This window comes from Candoia aspera, chromosome 1, assembly GCF_035149785.1.
Source record: "Candoia aspera isolate rCanAsp1 chromosome 1, rCanAsp1.hap2, whole genome shotgun sequence".
NCBI classification, from domain to species: Eukaryota; Metazoa; Chordata; class Lepidosauria; order Squamata; family Boidae; genus Candoia; species Candoia aspera.
The window spans coordinates 152,875,896-152,892,480 of record NC_086153.1 but is presented as its reverse complement, the minus strand read 5'-3'; the positions used below and the strand labels follow the sequence as shown (position 1 = coordinate 152,892,480).

Here is a 16,585-nt window from a genome sequence, read left to right as displayed (position 1 = left end):
CACAACTTCATCTGAAATCCACTCTTTCAAAAACAAGACGACTACACATCACCCCATCAACTGTACGAGCCACAATTCTTGGAGAAATCGAGACTCTAACTGTGATTTGCAAAACTGGCTTTGTAACACTGAGCTGCCCTCAACATATCCCATATCATCTTCCGAAGTTATGAAATACCCTGACCGTTGGCGAAGTCAGCCTTATTCTGTGTCAGCCGTGATGATTAATAAACAGATTGCCTTGATCTGACAAGATAAAAGGCAAAGCAAAAGGCCAGTTTATTAAAAGCTCAAGCAGTGATTTATTTTTACATACATTTGTTGTCACTAAGCCAGGCGGAGTTTTTTTCAAATGCAATGAAACGCCCTTTCCTATTAACCTTGCCAAAACATCAGTACTAGCTTTATAAAAGAGGGATAAAGAGAGCAAAGTGACAACAAACTTCTACACGATATCCCTTCTCAATTATTTACAAATTATCTAAGTTTATGATTCCTATGATCCTTATTTCACTTGACTCCTACTTCAATGTTTTAGCACTTTTCAACCAGAAATTGCAAGTTGTCAAAAAGAGGCAAAAGCACTCTTAAAGATGATCTTACAGATACTGTAAGTATTATTAACCCACACAGAAAAAGTGTGCACAACAAAATTATTGTCCATAAAGATACTTTTCTGCATGCAGTTTCTACCTGAGGGATGGGTTAGAAGCAACACAGACTTATATAATTACGTTGAAATCTGCACAAAAGGTCCAATACATGTGTGTGTGTGTGTGTGTGTGTGTGAGTGAGCAATGTCAAAGCTAAAGCCCTGTTCTGGGCAGTGCAACACCAAAGTACAACTTAAACACATTTTATCATGTCAGGAAGAACAGTTTGACCATTCACCAGTCTTAGAAGAGAGAGATGCCATATGATTGGTTTAAAACTCTAAATTAGTCTGACTGGAGAGTATGAAGGAAAACATCAACTGTACTGCCTTTGCTGAAGTAAGATTCAGCTGCCAATCCAGCTGTACTATTCTGGGCCCAGAATAGAAGAGGCTAGCATCTTATGCTTTGCCTCCTGAGGTAGGCAAAGCATAAGTAGCAGGTAGCTGGATTGGCTACCTACTACTACAACTTCTTCTCAGTGACCATTCACTCCAGGTTTGGTTCATAACGTATCCTTTTGCAATGCATTATAAGAACATAAACTACATATACGTTTTTATTTTAACAAGATACCATTTAAGGACTTCTGAGGTTCATAGATTCTGATAAACTGAGAAGGATGACAGCTCTTCAAGCTACAGGAAAGTCTGAGACACTGTTGTGCATTATTTATTTATTTGTTTGTTTGTCATATTTTTATTACCACCCCTCCCCCCCATTCGGGGGACCCTGGGCAGTTCACAATAAAACAATTATATGTATTATATGTAGTGTGCATGCAGTACCCAGAGACCATAAAGATAATGGCTTCATACATGAGCCCAGCACATACAGGAATATTCCTGTCTTAACCAAAATGCAAAGCTTTCTAGTCCGGATTAGGGGAAAACCACTGTATTGTTTTGGCCTAGAACTAGATACATAAAATGGGAAGATTCCATCCTGATCAGGGGGACCTGATCATAGGCTTCAGGGTGGTCTCTAAATCTCACTGTACATCTTCCAACCTTTTGGGACAATTACAGCACATTTGGACTTTTTTATTCACACTTAAATTAGGTTGAAAACCATAATCTCTCTTCCCCTCCCAAAAGTAAGTCTGGAAAAGAGACTGATTTCCATCAAGAAAAATCACCATAAAACATCTGAGAAGGATAAGTTTTCAATTACTGGAGAGTATATTTCAACTATAATCTGTGGAAATATTATGCATAACTACTGACACAGCTTAACGTGCTTTCTTGCCACAAAAAATGGTTATACAGTTATAAGGGAATTCCAATCTTACTAGAATATTGAAAAAAAAATTAAAAGAAGGAAAATAAGTTGAAGATTGAAAACAGCACTTAATTTGATACAGAGGAATCACTATTCTTTCTCCAATTCAATAATTATCTATCTGTACATCATAGCACAGGGCTATTTGTTTGGAGTGTCCATAAAAAGAAGTTTGGATCTGTGCAAAAGTAGATGTTGTAATTCTGCAAAAACCAGAAAATACAGCTTGCATAAAAGCAGTTGCTTGGCAGAGCAAACCCTGAAAAAAAGACAAGAAACACAAATCTGCCGGTATGCCCTTAATTTCCTGAATCATTTGGCTGTCTAAGGCAACCTACTGGGATATGTCCCTCATGACCATTCTGACTATTTTGCTCAACCATCTCCTAAAGCGTTGTCACAAAGACCACATGGTGCTGGCACCAAGCAGTGTTGGAAGTCTATTACTTGAGCAATCTCATTTTTTATGTAGTGTACATCTGCTTTATTTTAAGCCGGTGACTGGCTCATTTATTTCATTATCACTCCAGCTGACAAAAGTCCACTGCTAGTGCTCCTCTAGTGCACAAAAATACGTATTTGCGGAAGATGAATTTGCGGATACCAACCATGACAGAAGCTGCAGGCATTTTTGTACAAAATAATTTCTGTCACCCACCAATCATCTGAAATAAGGTCAGTGATAACATTTGTTTCCAGGAGTATGGAAGTATTGCACTGTGCTTATTCAAGGCTGGCATTCACAGCCAAGGCTGGATTTCTTGGGCTTTATTTTTATGTTTACAATTACAGAATCAATATTCTCTTCGATTAGAATCAATATTCATTTGCGGTTTAAGATATGTATTCCGTTCACCCTTTAATATAAAAGAGTAGCCATGATAAAATGCTGTTAAAATAATTCAGAGAACAATGGCCAAGACATAGTAATCAAAACCAACAGCTTATCAAACAATCAATTCAAAAGCAACAACATTAACATGCTAGATAAAAAGCCTTTAAGCGGCATACAAATCTGAGGCCTGTAAAACATCATCAGAAAAAAGCATTTGGAGGAAAATTCAGCAGCATCCAACTGCAGAACAGACCTAATTGGCAGAGGGGAAAACAATCCTCTTTTCTTTATGGCCCCCAAATCTGTGCCAACCAGTGCATCACACTGACTCATGTCTTTGAGATAAGCCAAGAGAAATTCAGTAAGACTATAACATTTCTCAGCTAAGAGGTTCAAAACATGGAGCTGGGACTATGTTTTGGACTGGTACTATCATGGGAGAGTTGTCAAGTCACCCACAGCAAAATGTAACCTTCCTCACCAGGGAAGGGAAGGGATATGGCTTGGTCCCCCTGAAAATTTAATGCTAGATTATGAAACAATGTGACAAATAATTAAGCACGGTTTCACAACCAATGTATATACTGTAATAAAGATGCCATTTCTTTCTTTCTTTCTTTCTTTCTTTCTTTCTTTCTTTCTTTCTTTCTTTCTTTCTTTCTTTCTTTCTTTCTTTCTTTCTTTCTTTCTTTCTTTCTTTCTTTCTTTCTCATATTTAGCCACCGCTCATCTCTCCCAGAAGAGGGACTCTGGGCAGTTTACAATAAAATTCCCCATAAAACATAAACATTAAAATCACATAAAACAATTATAATAAAACCCAATAAATAAATAAAATCCAAGAGAAATGTTAAATCCAGGCTGGTGGGAAGGACTCTAGGGTGCGAGCCATCCCCAAGAATGGTTATTCCCTTTCCCACCCCAGGCAAGACGGCAAAACCAGGTCTTCAGGGCCTTCCGGCAGGTCAGGAGAGAAGGGGCCTGCCTCACCTCCGGGGGCAAGATATTCCAGAGAGTGGGGGCCACCACAGAGAAGGCCTGCTTCCTGGACCCCACCAGATGAAATTCTCTTATGGACGGGGTCCGTAACATGCCCTCTCTGGATGATCGGGTGGGGCGGGCTGATGTAATAGGGATGAGACGGTCCCTCAGGTAACCTGGCCCCGTGCCATGTAGGGCTTTAAAGGTAATAACCAACACCTTGAATTGGACCTGGAAGCAAACTGGCACCCAGTGCAGCTTGCACAGCAACAGTGTTATATGTGCCCAACTAGGTGCACCAAAAATAGCCCGCATGGCTGCATTTTGGACCAGCTGAAGCTTCCGGATACTCTTCAGGGGTAGCCCCATGTAGAGCGCATTGCAGTAGTCTATATGGGAGATAACCAGGGCGTGAGTGACTGTTCGGAGGGCTTCACGATCCAGGAACGGGCGTAACTGGCGCACAACCCGAAGTTGTGCAAAGGCCCTCCTGGCCACGACGGCCACCTGCTCTTCGAGCAGGAGTCATGAGTCCAGGAGAACCCCCAGATTATGCACTGAGTCTGTCTGGGGCAGTGCCACCCCATCCAGAACTAAAGATGACAGTTTCCCGGAAGATGAAGCCCCATCAACCCACAGCCACTCCGCCTTACCAGGGTTCAGTTGAAGCCTGTTGTTCCCCATCCAGACCCCCACAGCTCCCAGGCACCGAGAAAGGACAGTCACTGCATCACTTACCTCACCCGGGATAGAGATGTATAATTGGGTATCATCCGCATACTGATGATACCTCAACCTGTGGTGATGGATGATCTCACCCAGTGGTTTCATGTAGATGTTAAACAAGAGAGGAGAGAGAACCGAACCCTGCGGCACCCCACAATGGAGGGGTTGAGGGCTGGATCTCTCTTCTATCACCACCGACTGGGACCAGCCCTGGAGGAAGGAGGTGAACCAGCACAGAACTACGCTGCTCACCCCCAACTCCCTGAGCCATCCCAAAAGGATACCATGGTCGATGGTATCGAAAGCCACTGAGAGGTCAAGGAGAACAAGGATGGATGCATTGCCTCCATCCCGCTCCCACCAGAGATCATCCATAAGTGCGACCAATGCAGTTTCTGTCCCATATCCTGGCCTGAAACCTGACTGAAAGGGGTCCAGATAATCTGTTTCCTCCAGGACCCCCTGGAGTTGTAACGCCACCACCTTCTCAACCACCTTCCCTAAAAAGGGGAGGTGGGAGACTGGACGAAAATTGTCCAGCACAGTTGGGTCCAGAGATGGCTTCTTGAGGAGGGGGCGCACCAGTGCCTCCTTAAAGGCGACTGGGAACACCCCCTCCCTCAAGGATGTATTTACCATCGCTTGGACCCAACCACACGTCACCTCCCGAGCTGACTTCACCAGCCAGGAGGGGCATGGATCTAAATAACAGGTGGTGGCATTCACAATCCGGAGGATCCTGTCCACTTCCTCGGGTCCAACCGGATCAAACTGCTCCCAGATAACAAGGCTAAAACGTTCCCTCGGTATCTCCACAGACCCTGCTTCACGCATGGAGTCCAACTTAGACCGGATCTGAGTGATTTTATCCTGCAGATGCTCAGAAAACTCTTCCGCATGGCCCTGTAGGTGGGCCACTGGGCCCACCTTCCCCAAAAGTGATCTTAAACAGGACCGTTGGACGGCAATCTGCGGATGCATTAAGAGCGGTGAAATTCGCCGCTCTTACAGCCACAAGGTAGGCCTTAATAGCGGCCCTAGCTTGTGTTCGGTCGGATTCAGTCTTTGTCTTCCTCCAGCGATGCTCTAGGTGTTTCTTAAGCCTCTTCAAAACTCTCAGCTCCTCCGTGAACCACGGGGAGTGCCGGGTTGGATGAGGCAAGAGAGGCCGCACAGGCGCGATCCTGTCCAAGGCGCCGGCCACTTCCCTGTTCCAGGCAGCAGCCAGGGCCTCCGCTGGACTGTGCAGCAGATCCCTGGGCACCTCCCCCAGCTCCCTCTGAAACCTAAAAATGCTTGTCATTTAACTGAAACCAAGAGCTACAATCTTGTACAAACGTGACATTTCTTTTTCAGTTCTGTGCTGCTTGTTCAATACGCCAGTGTGAAAATTACCTGTCATGTGAAAATTTCTGTGTGACACAGATACTAATAACCCAATTTGAATCATGACTCAGAGTCAGAGTAACCACAGAGAGCAGACATACATGGAAACATCTACCTTCTATAAATTAACTTCCTAGCTCCACTAATCACTATAATCAAAAGCAGATTTAGTAAAAAAAAAATTGAAAAGCCTTTCAGGGTGAATCAAAATAGTTTGAAAACACTTTGAAGATGCACCTCAGCACATATTAAAATATTCTTTATATTGGTCAGTTCACCCAACATAGCTCAATGAATAATACGAACTAGAAAACGAGGCATTCATTTGTTCTTAACTGTCCAAGAGGTCCACTGTTGGCATGGACTGAATCCAAAGAGCAGTAAAGCCACTTCTACCACCTTTAGAATGGACATCTACTTTCACCCTAACGTCGATATTCTCATCATCCACAAAAATAACCAAGTCCCTTTTTTTCTCTAGCCAAACTTTCAAGTCTCAAGCAATCAGATCTGTATGAGAGGAGACTGAGACTGCATTCAATAAAACTACCCTCTCACTGGTTTTCTGTTGCTGAGTTCTGATTTCTGCCATGTACCAATGGCCTAAGTTCCACAGCCGAAGCTCTGTCAGCTTTGGTCCCCATACGTTCAGAAGACTGGCTGCACCAAGGGTTGAAAATTTCTCATAAACAACGCAACTCCAAAAATCAAAAACTGACAAAATTGCTTAAGTCATCTTCCTTTGTCAGGAGGAAAAAAAAACACCCTGAACTCAAACCTCAACAAACAAACAAAAAAACCCAATCTCTCTCGTTCATCAGGTGTACAGCTGTCTTTCCAATTTCAAATAATAACTCTTTTGGCCATCCCTTGTGCACAAAAAGATCTATAGTTCCTGATGACTTGATTACCTGCAAATGCTGAGGATACATCCAAGCAGAACATAGATGCTTCAAGAGCAATGTTAACAGTTCTGTAGATTTCACTCCAAAGAATGACAATTCTAAAAGAAGTCCAGCTATATGAGTTATTACTCTGACTTCTGAATGGCATCTTCAATACTCAGGCAAATGTATCCAACCCTAAACATTTTTGAGGTATCCAACATACACAAAATAGAATTTCCTGTTGCATAATCTCAAATTATTTTATTTATTTATTGTCTTTCCCACCTTTATTATTTTGATGAATAACTCAAGGCCGAGAACAAACCTAATACTCCTTCCTCCTCCTCCTTTCCCCACATCAACAACCCTGTGAGGTGAGTTGGACTGACAGAGTGCGATCGGCTCTCTCAGCCGGCTTTAAGACCAAAAGAAATTACTTTCTTATTATTTAAGTTACCCACCACAGGTTCACAAAACAGGAATTCAAATTAATTGTTTCAGATTTTGTGATAAATAATATATACCGTATATCTCTTGTGGCACTGTGCAGATACTGAAACTGATCCCTGAACAAACAAGGCACACAATACTTACCAGAATTTTAATAGGATTACATAACAGGAATTTAACTCCACAATTGATTTGTACAATACTTTCTTTTCATATTTTTATTCCTTCATACTAATTCAAGCAAATTTATAGTACGTTAAATCATATTTATATTACCCAAATTCTAAAACAACCCAGAATTCAACCTTCCTAAAAGTAGGAACATGTAGATTATTAAAAAAAAAACTTGGAAATTAACACTATTTGCCAAAATTACAGGCATATATTATAAATACATGAGGAAGGCTGAAATCACACTGGCTGGTCTATATATTTGAAATTTACAGTGATAATTTGATGTTAATTTGTCCCAAGAAAGCTTCAGACATATATGAAAATACAGGAAAGAATAATTATGGGAAACTGCAGCACAGAATCTCCACTAATTTGCAAGGGAATTATATTAATAGGACTGTTTGTTTATTGTATTTCTAATTGCTGCACTCAAAACATGATTCCCAGCAGTTTACCCCATTAAAAACAAAACAAGGGGAAAAAACATAATATTAATTCGATACAATAAAAAAGAAATTACTTAAAAATGTTATTCAATATTGGTAAGAGTAATTATTGATATTGCTGCAATTTTCTCTGTGAATCCAGTAGAGATCCTTTTACCAGCATTTTAAAAATTGCTCAGATGCAAACACAGATTCATTTTTAAACTCAGATGTAGCTTACTGTTACACAGAGTGAATGAATGTAAAGTAACTTGCATATGTGAATTGGGGGAGAATTCACACAGAAATCTGTTAGTGAACAGTTGATGATTGATTTCTCTAACAATATGCTACCATATTAAGTGTGTGTGTATGTATGTGTGTATATATGTGACAAGTCCATTCCAATTACAAAAACTAAAATAAAATACATACACTTTACAATTACATTTAGGTTATATACTCCTCATGTTAGCTCATTTGAATCGTTCCCCTCTAATTAATTTTACTTGTTTATCTGAATTGATCACAAAGCCATCTTTTGAATATCTGGTTAAAAATCCAACTGTTCCAAGTTCTACTAGTGTGGCTTCATCCAAATATTCTAAAGGAATTGCAGACTTCACCCCACATCCCTGACTTAGGCTACAGTTGAGTATTTCTCTTTTACACACCATTGGAATCGGTAGCTAAAAACTCAAATGAAGTACTTCAGATGTTTACTTAAGAGTGGTCTTTCTTGTGATTTCAGCGACTATTGGTTTAGAGTAAAGTCTCCCTACATTCAAAGAAATATACAAAACTGACATTTAATTAGCTAAATTGATTGATATTAAGCTGAGAACAAGCATAAGGAACAGCATGCTGAAACTGAAATTTATGTGGTTCATCCTAGCATAACATGAGAACAACTAATTAATTAATTAATTGCATTTATACGGCCACCCATTTCACCATGGTGACGCTGGATGGTTAAAAACACAAACGACAGCAAACTAAAATGCATAACCGGTAGCCAAGGTAAAAAAAAAACAATCAAACAGCCATTAACATAACCATCTCACAGGCTCTAATTGACAACCCAACCGCCATGCCCAGGAACACGGTCGTATCTTCAGGACTTCGTGAAAGGCTGGCAGAGTCAGGGCCAACTTATTCTCCAGGGTAACGATGTTCCAAAGGGAACATTTTCTTCTGCAACAAAAAGGACTCGCTTCCTCAGTCCCACCAAATGACACTCCTTGATGGATGGCAGCTGTAACATGCCTCTCTGCTGGTTATTATGAGACAAGTAGAAACTATCGGAGGTGGGCGGCCCCACACATAACCCAGCCCCATGCCAAGAAGGACTTTATAGGTGACCACCAGGACCTTAAACTGTACCTGGAAGCATACTGCTAACAAATACAGCAAGTGGAGCAGAGGTACAATCTCTACATACTGGGGAGCGCTCATAACTGCCTGCGCCACTGCATTTTGAACCAATTGCAGCTTCCAGATGCTCTTCAAGGGCAGCTCCATGCATAGCACATTGCAGTAATCCACTGGGCTTTTGATTGCCAATGTTTCTTGAGAACTGACAATATATGTAAGATATAATGGAAAGATTCGTGAACTCTAAGTGCTTTATTTCTTGCACCAGTGAGACAATATATCTGCAACTCAATATGCAACTCAGGGCCACTCTTTTAGCAACATTACAGGCACACTGAGGAATTGACTCAACACTTGGTAAATTAATTCATGCCATGGCTGCAGCTCCTTAGGTGTGTAAAATGTAGCTGAGAGAAAGATTTCCTTTTCCATCTGAAGAACAATTATGCAACAATTATTTGACTCCATAAAAAGGAGCACAGGTAAGGTTAAGGGGATCCTAGACAAAGCATCCATTCTGTCCTGGCTACATTCCTGGGCATTGTATCTTGACTTTCACCCTAATGCTCTTTATCCATCCAGTCCACACATTCCCCTGTTCCCTTTTTTTTCTCCCTACACTTTCTCTTCCTCACTAGGCAATGGCAGTGGTACATTTTTCTTTTTCTTCCCTCCAAAGTGCAGAGAGGAGAAGGAAAAGGAGGGATAGGACCTTGTTGATCTTTTTTTAATCTTCACTTTAATGGTGAAGGGAGGGAGGGAGGGGTGTATCATAATTTTAGAACTGCCCTAGTTATGTTAGTTCTTTATAAGACCATCTTACCAGAAATGTAACTTTACTTGCAATCCTCATTCACAACGGCTATCAACCTCAGCATCTCCTTGACTTGAAGAGGCTACAGTATTTGTCTCTAGTTCAATAGCCTATTGTGTTCCTGGAACCTGGGTTTTGCTGATTGTAAATCGTGCATCACTTATTTCTGGCTTGCTCTAACTGGGGATGCTGGTTCTTGTGAACCATGACAAACCAATCTGCACTGATAATAACTTATATCTCAGATTAATATGTAGCATTCCAAGAAACTCAACTGTCAGTGGACTCAGTGCTACACATTTTAATTATTTCTCAGTAGCTTGCTATCAAAGAGTTTTATTTCATAAATAACTACAATTCCCAGTTTTTGCAATCTGCTGAGGAACGTTGCATTGACACAAATGCTTATCTAGAATAGCTGATGCAGATCATGAGTTCACTGGCAGTGTTTCTCTAATGCTGTTATTCCATTCTCAATAAGTGTCATTCAATTTGCTATGTGTCACTTAAAGCGAGTGGCAGAGTAATCCATGCTATTTTGATGCTTGTCATCAAGACACATTTATCGGCAGAGACTTAAACAGGAGAGTTGTACTTCCACCTTATTGCTGCTTTGGAAGAATGATGTTTTAACAGAACAATCAAAACTTGAAATATGTTCATGTAAGTATGGAGAAAGGAAGCCCATTCAGGTTAAAATAAAAATGTACAAATGTAGCACTGAAATACTGACCTCCCACAAACTAACAGGGTGAAGGCAACCATATCTCAGGGGTAATTGATTCCATCATGCCATTGGATCACCCATCTTTAGCTTTCATGTAGTTGGGCCTTGAAGTATTCTTTTCCAGATACATTGTACAGGATGAGCAGATTCTGATCAAAGCAACAGTCCTGAAGGTGACAGGGAGCCAAGCCACAGAGGGCTTTATAGGCTTGAAGGCAGAAATTATAAGCAAGTCTTAACCAGCATGCTTTAAAAATATTCTGCTGCAGCTTTCCCTCCATTTAGTGCCTACCAGATGTCTTTAAGTCAACCCATCTATAGTCTGTCTGAAGATCTGGGGAGTTGCCATCTTAATGAACTTGGTGGTACCAGGTTCAGGAAGGCTCTTTTACATTAGGGGAGAAAGGAATACTCTTCAAGTAAGAGAAATGCTGGAGACAGGGGAGAAACAGCATTTTAAATGCCATTATGTGAAATGTGGTGGTCTAGAAGTGAATCAAGGAAAGTCTGACACTTCTGAATGGGCACATGATACAGATCATAAGACATAAATCCTGAGAGAGAGAGAGAGAGAGAGAGAGAGGGAGAGAGAGAGAGGGAGAGAGAGAAGGAGGGAGGAGAGAGTGAGTTAAACCATAAAGAACAAAAGCCTACAGGCAGCCAAGCAGAACGTGGAAGCAGAAATCTGGAGAAGGCGAAAGTAAATCTATACGTGAAGGCAGTGATGGAAATCCTTTCACTGGAAATGGGTTGTGCTATCAGTGCTATACGAAATAACAGAAATGGGATGCCAAACACCAAGAAAAGGAAAACGATAAGAAACCATGTGGCTGAGAAATGAAATTTGCCCACTAGGCACCAATTCAATATAAGTAAATACTCATTTTACATACATTTATTTTAGATATGTTCTCATTCTCATGTGTTACCATTTTTTTTCACTTAGCAAAGTCTTAATATATAACTGCTTATTACTGTTACTTGAATTTTTTCAGATCAGTTTCATTTGCAGAATGGTACACCTGATTTCTAAATTTATACTTTTTGTCAAGCTAATATAGAAATTAAATCCCAGTTCCAGAGATTATCCTTTTTTTAGTTAAGTATCTCATTTATATATAGGTACTGAACTTTTTCTGTTTGGGTATATCTCTCTTTGTTATTCTGACTACCTTTCTGAAAATCATTGCAGATTATACTGTCAATCTATATGCAGAGAATAAGCTCAGAAATGAAACTATATCAGTGCAGGAGATCTAGCTGCAGACAGCCAAAAGATTCTATATGTACTTTTCTATTTCTATGCACTTATTCCTCTGCACCAAGGAAGCTACTCTGCCTTGCTAATGAACTCAGAAGCCAGATACATTCATCATGTTGAGCCATAAAGTAATAAACACACAAAGTTTAGCTTTCTGTGTTATGTGAACCCCATCATTTATGGGTTAATCCATAAATCCTGATTAAACAAACTATGATTTAGCCTGATGTTGGAACCTAGTCAGTAGAATATACAGTAGATGTCATGAGCACTGATGGTGAGCAGGAGGGGGCCCCTATCCAGGGGGAAAAACGCATGCGTAGTACTGAGGAGTTAAGCAGCCATTCAAAGAGACACAGATCAGACCCGCCTTGACTTTTGGGGTTTATCTGTCTAGGTTTTTCCCACGCTTCTTCAGTTTGTTAGGATTTTCTGTCTAATGTAGCAGTAATAAAACACTAGAGACCTATTCCTCGTCTCAGCATGGTTCCTGACTGTTAGGACAGTAGTTGAGCAAATAATACTAAGAACTGCAATTTTAACAAAACTACTTTTTTCTATGTTAACCTATCTAATACAAAAAGTTGCACAGTGAGTGCAGGAATACAGTTGGGTCAGTCAACTTGCCTGTGTGGCTGCTTTCTTTCCCATAATGCTATGGGAAGCAGTCATGCCCAGCAGTTCACTTGCCATTAAATTACGGCTGTTTTATCTATTATAGCAAAACTTGCATTGATGGGGAATGAAGGCTGAGGAAGGATCCTGATACACCAGCACATGAAGAAAATTATTTACAGCAGCACCTCCAGGGTAGGCAAACTGCCTTACTTCATCCAGTTACACTGTACAATGGGCTAATCTGGGTCAGTAACGGATGAGACGGCATTTCATGCAAATGGTTCAAGGACACAAGATTTTGGCAAACACCCAAAGTAATTTCTACTGCTCAGAAAGCTCAAGATGTGATTGCCTAAATAAATGTTATCATCTGCACAAAATATCCAAGCACTTAGAAAGTATTAATGGAACTTTCTTATTTAAAACTTTCGTTCAGAGAAAAGCTTCAAGAAACCATTTGATTATGTGATCATTCTTTTCTTACAGATTTTGGAGCCAAACATGTCTTGCCCTACCATCACCACTACTCAGCATACAGTGAGAGGCTGCTTAACGGATGCGACTTTCTCTAAATGCTGAACTAACCTTCTGGAATCATATGACTACCCAAACTCAGAAGACTGAGCTGAGAAAAAGAATTTGTATTCTTTCCTTCATGAAACCCTGTTTTATACCACTCTGAATAACTCTTGAAATCTTAAAACTATTTCTTTGGCATTGCCTTATGTACCAACTTCATCCTAAAACCCTGAAAGAAAACTCCAAGCTTGCTACTCTTTTATTCAATATGTCAAGATTTTCCTTGTTTGTTCTCCAGACTCCTGAAGGCCCTCCCATAACTATGTTACAGCAAAGTCTGCTTTAGCAAAAAGCAAATTATTCAATCATGCTTCACTTACCATTTCCTTGTAAAGACAGGGCGAAGAATGAATAGCAAGTAGAGACAATCAAAGTTTAGCCTTTCTGTTTTTCTTTCTGATATGCCCTCTTCTTCTAATTTGTTCCTGTCATATTTGTTTTGTGTGCTTCTCACTCAATAACATAAGAGAACACTGAACCTTCGTCCACATCAAATTATAATTGAAGGTATTTCTTTTTTTAAAAAAATGGTGGTAGAAAGCATCCAAGTGTCAGTATTGTGACTATTTTACTGTTAGATTATTTTAATGATGACTGACTTATTTTTAAATTGTTATTGTTTGTCTGTTTTTAATTGCTTGTCCAGTGTCCATTTCAGGAGTCAACTCTGAATACGGCAGCCTATAAATATAATTAATAAATATTTTCAGAGGATTTCTTCAATACCAAAGGAATCACAACCATTACTGCAACTGAAATTCTATGACAGTATTATTCATTCTGAAGCAAAACAACAACATCCCAACCCGAAAAGGAAAATGATCCAAACCATGGTAATATACATATGTAACCTTTTTCAGCTAACTGTAGAAAACACAGCATGTCAGCTAAACCAATAATCTGAACAAAGAACTGTTCAGTGCTAACCAAAGCGAAGACTACCTTCCTAAGTGAAGAATCTCTGTCTAAAATTGGATCAACAATTTTATTGAAATTCCCCAATTATCAAAACTATAATGAGGACAAGATGGCTTAGGCAATTATGAAATACACCAAGGGTATCTAAATTAGGATCATAAATATTAACCAAACAGTAGCTTTTTTTTTCAAGTAAGTTAACAGCTTTTTACATCTGTTGTCAATCTCAGCATAGGAAGCAAAGCACCTTTATGTACTGTATTTATATGGCTCTTCCTCCTTTTTTTCATGTCAAGCCACGAATGTGAACATCTCTCATCTGATTTTTCTGCATTTTATCTTTATACTCATTTAATAGATGTATCTCTTATAAAATGCAAGATCAGCCTGACAATTTAAGCTTACAAACATTTGTTTTCTCTTGTGAGGAGTGCCCAGACTCTTTACATTCCCTATTCCAACATTCAAAAACATATTAAAAATATTATACACACCCACACACCCACAAATATTAAGACATCAAAGTCCAAACATTCTTTTTCTAATAAGAACAATAAAGGGTTAAGAATGACACTGTTTATGGAATAGTACAATGGTTGATGTGGAAATTGCAACTGCTCTGAATCTGAGAACTTTAGGACTGGAAGGGACTATTTAATCCGAGGGATGGGATAGGACAAAGCTTTTCCAAAGATATATGTATCTGAACTGCCCTTCTGTGGTCTGCTGCTTCACAAAAACAAACAGCTGTGGCTGAAATAATTGGCATGTGTAACTGCACAGAAAAATGCAAGTTTCAGCCTCACCCCCTACAGCCACCCAACAGGAAACCTTTTGAGATCTGAAATCATCCCAGCAGCTAGTCTGCCAAACATTAAGACACTCAGGGTTCTGCGATCTTACCATATATCTTGTTTGGCTCTTTACTCATGGTTCAAGACTTATGCAAAGGAAAGCATGCCATCCAAACCCAGAGCAGCTGCACAAACCAGAAATTAAAATCATGTTTTGAATTAACCTTCCTTTAGCCCCTCTACAAGGGGAGAGCACTGTCCTGGTTATGCATTGGTTGTGGTTTAAGACTTGCTAATTCAAGCTGATGAGTCCCCCAATTCAAAACCATGAAAGTCAGCTAAAATCTCTCCCTTTCAGGTCATCTTTCTATGGTTGAAGGAGCTAAGAAACTGAGGTATAAATTGAAAGATGGCTGTCAGATGAACAAGCCTGCAGTTTCCCTGGTTTTATAGCATGGTTATATCAAAACCAAATCAAAATATACCCAGGTAACTAGGTAATAAAGAATCACATATTAAACACCAGTTAATCAATGAAGAACACTAGGGAATGGGCATGTGCTGTTACTAAGAATTTTATGATGCAGTTGGCAGTTGGCAGGAAAAACTGCATACAACCACACCACATTAGGAAACAGTGCTTGCAAAACACTACCAGGAAAAGTGCACAGCAAAAATGCATGTCTTAGGTGACATGTGCAAAAAAGCATTTATATTTTTTGTGCCAACATATTAAGCTGATGTGGAAATAGGCTGAAGCAAAGTTAAGAGTGCAGAAAACAAGAAGGTGAGGGAAAGCGAAACGGCCAGCTTCATCGTTTCTATCAGTTATAATCTGGGGTTAAATTTAGGTGTCATTAATCATAATGGACAATTTGGCAGACTTAGGCTTCTACTTGCTAGAATATATAGAGGAGACACCTTACTGTTACAAAACTAATCCACTTTAATTGTCTCTAATATGACTTATGGATGATATTCCTACAATACATACTTTCAAAAAGCATGAAGAACTTCTTGCTTTGCAGAATTGCTCTTTAATACATAACATGGCAATACTAGTATTTTACATGGTAAACAAATCTAGATAGCGTAAGAGCACCAGGTATTCTCAGAGAAAGAATGCAGTTATTTAGATCTGAAAAGCGTGTTACATCTAGGAGCAAGAAAGATAACTGCATCCATTTGGTAAAGCATTTGAATTTGAGGACAGTTATTTATTTTGCATAATGAGTTTGGGAGATCTGGGAAGGAAAGGTTAGCTAATGGTTAGATTACAAGGAATCATTAATTAGTGGCATATGCTTGCCTTACTGAAGCATTGTTGAATAATTTAAAAGTTATTCCAAGACAAGAAAAAGAGAAAAACCTATGGTAAACCATAATCATTTAGGGAATACCTGTAAAACCTTTTCAGCCAGGTTCTCTGGAGACCTTCAAATATTTCACAAATCTCAGTCAGCTTCAGCCATTAACCCTTGAAAAAAGGTTATGGAAACAGTAATGCTCATCATCTGGAGGGCTCCACGTTGCCTATCCCTATTCTGCCACACCAGTTCCCTCTAGAGGCATATACTGAATCTTGTGGTTCTGCAACTTGCAAATGCTGGACTTAGTTGAGATGAAGCAGAAAGGTCACAGAAGGAAACAAGAAGTTTGATTATGGGTATTGAAAACCCACACTTCTCATTTCAACGAATGT

At 39.7% G+C, this 16,585-nt stretch overlaps 1 protein-coding gene across 1 annotated transcript in view; it reads right to left on the bottom strand.

Annotated features, from left to right (window-relative positions):
* PLCB1 (phospholipase C beta 1) overlaps nt 1–16,585 on the bottom strand; it is a 496,305-nt gene that overhangs the window by 213,310 nt on the left and 266,410 nt on the right. The gene's annotated exons all lie outside the window — the stretch shown is intronic.